Below are 3,204 nucleotides of genomic sequence, written 5' to 3'. Positions count from 1 at the left end.
TTATGTTAGATTAGGCTGTAAAGAGCTTATAATATTTTTTGTATTTGTTGGGAGAAATCATAAAATGTGTATACTGCTGGAATGTATCATTATGCATAAAAACTTAGTTAACAAATGGTGAATATGTAAGCAGGATTTTCTTTTTTAATTTTTGCAAGAAGGCACCTGCACTCACCAGAGAAAGAGACAGAGAGACAAAGAGAGGGAGAAAATACCTCCCAGATGGAATGTGGACATGCCACAAACATTTGCCTTTATATCTTTGTCCTGTCAGGATGTGGGGCACACACACAAATGCCCAGTGTGTTTATCAAGCCATTGTGGCTGTGATTTGAGCTGCAGTCAGTCATGTGGGGTCTAGCTTCCTAACCACAAAACCATGGGACAGACAGAGCAGGGTATTTAAAAGCTCTCTCCCGTTCTTCTTTCTAAAGATGCTCAGGGAATGAATGTAAATTAATAAAAAAAATTTTTTCAGAAGAAAAAAAAAGGCATTAAAAATACCTACCTGATGACTGCAGTAAGCTATATAGCCCTAGGTAGGTGCTACTTTATAGTACTTCATTCTATTCACTGAGGTTTATGCCTAAAGTCAGACTTGTGTTCATGGATATGTATATTACAGCTGTGCTTGCTATTGAAAATATTTAGATTTATTAAGATCTTTAGTGAAACAATAAAATGGGGGAGGCAGAGAAAGCAACAATAGATACCAGACACAATGTGGGAGGAGGGTGGGAGATGGCAGAGGGTGAGATAGGGAATCAAGGATGGGAAAAAAAGCAAATTATACAGAAAACAAGAAATGGAAAATTATGTGTTGACAGTAACACATATGTTGATGTGCTTGATTGAGCCAATATACAGTGTACTGTGAATAGAAAAATCTCATTTTGTATGCTATAATGATGTACAGTGCATGAATGTAAATAAATAAATAAAAATAAATAATAAAAAAAAATAAAAGCTCTCCCCCAAAACTGGAATTTTAAATATTTCCAATGACCCTGACAGTACCTGCCTTCATGAAATCTGGTGTCACATGCTAACATGGTGATTATTAAGTCAATTATAGAAAGTATGTTGCAATTTTATATGTTTAATATTTTAAAGTATTTATTTTGCTGATTAATTATTAGATTTTTATTCACTTTTATTTTACATAGAAAAGGTGCCACTTAATTTTTTTTAAGATCAAATTCTAAAAAGGTGCCAACCCTAGGCTATGTTGTTGGGCTGATATTTCAGTTAATTTTATGAAATCGGCCATCCAGCACTATCCACAGGTCTGCTCTCTATATCTATTTCTGTGACCAGAGGAAAAAAAACATTTGTCACAATTACAATCAGAACTGTCACTTGGGATTCAAGGGTAAAGATGACTTTGATGTGTTCAAAGCTAACGTGTCGTTTCCTGAGACTGTTTACAACTTCCCAAATGTGTTTGAAACACCTGCTCATGGAGCCCGGAGCAAGGGTCATTTTCTGAATTGAACTCAGGCATAACCAGGGAAACGGTTATGTGTGTTTATGTTCTCTACAGTGGTTCATTCTCTGATCCACTGCCTGAAAATGTATGTTTACACTTGATAGCCATCTGAGACGCTCACTTCTTGTTTAGATTTTGTGTTAGAAGTATTCCTGCCTGAGAGAAAGCTATGCTAGCCATTACACAAAATGTTCCAGAGACTCAAGGTACTCACAGACACTATTATTTTTCCTTTATTATTATTTAAGCACTGTGCTTTAATTTATGTTATCATATCAACACTCTGACATGGAAATTAATCCTAAAATATTTCAAGACCTAAAAGAGAACTTTCATTTCCTATTTTCTTATCTGTTTGTAGGGTTAATATTTATCAGACTTTCATTTTATCATAACCAAGCAGTGATAAGAATTTTCTTAAATTATTCTCTATGACAATAAACTACCCACAAGACAATTTAAATGCAATTTGTTGTGCAGGAAGTATTTCCTTTAAAAATTCTAATTGATCTCACTGTACAGACATTAATTTAAAAGCACAATACAATCTAATCAAGACTGAGAAGACCCTGTTTATATTGTATCTGAGATAAGATTATTTCCCAATGGTATAATGATCTCTAATGAAAATCAAAAGTCATAAGGACATGCAACATAATGAATTTTAAGCGGGAAATAAAAATTATGAAATGAAGAAAATATGAATATTTAGTCCTGTTAGAAAGGGAAAAAAGAGCATGACAAAAAATAAAGGCTTCACTGTGGCTTATCTTGGTAATTTGACACATATTTGGAAAATGCTTGTTTTCTTCTTGCACATAATTGATATTTGCTCTACTTGTTTAATTCAGTACATTTTCCAGAAGAAATATATTGTGTATTTGGGGGAAATTATTTATATTTTCATATTCTGATAATTATGTCAGTAGGTGTGCTTTTCAGATTAGTTTAGATTGTGCCTTTTGTGAGGAAAAACTTAATACACACACACACACACACACACACACACACCACATACAAATATTTTAATGTCCTTTGACATTTCAAAGTATTCAACGTTTAAATAAAATTTTAAATTATTTACTTATGCTATGTCTAATTCAGCATGTAATATGTTATGCCTTATAGCAGATGTTATATTTTATTTGAAAATATATTAATGATTTGAGAGTAAATCAAAACTAATCACTAATTGTTCTAAAATAAAAGATAACATCTACTCTGAGGCATTATGTATTTCATACTGCATTAGATATAACTGAATAAGGAAAAAATTGAAAATTTGATTTAAGGGTTGAACATTTCAAAAATGTGAAATAACATCTTATTTAGGATGAATTTCTAAGTTTTTATTTATCCAGTTGGTTATTTATTGTTTTGTTTTGATTTACAGTTTATAGTGTATGTTATGTGCTAAAAATTTTAACACACACACACACACACACACACACACACCACATACAAATATTTTAATGTCCTTTGACATTTCAAAGTATTCAACGTTTAAATAAAATTTTAAATTATTTACTTATGCTATGTCTAATTCAGCATGTAATATGTTATGCCTTATAGCAGATGTTATATTTTATTTGAAAATATATTAATGATTTGAGAGTAAATCAAAACTAATCACTAATTGTTCTAAAATAAAAGATAACATCTACTCTGAGGCATTATGTATTTCATACTGCATTAGATATAACTGAATAAGGAAA

Source organism: Tupaia chinensis, unplaced genomic scaffold (genome assembly GCF_000334495.1).
Source record: "Tupaia chinensis unplaced genomic scaffold, TupChi_1.0 Scaffold139079_1, whole genome shotgun sequence".
NCBI classification, from domain to species: Eukaryota; Metazoa; Chordata; class Mammalia; order Scandentia; family Tupaiidae; genus Tupaia; species Tupaia belangeri.
The sequence above is the reverse complement of the archived record's forward strand: the minus strand, read 5'-3'. Positions refer to the sequence as shown.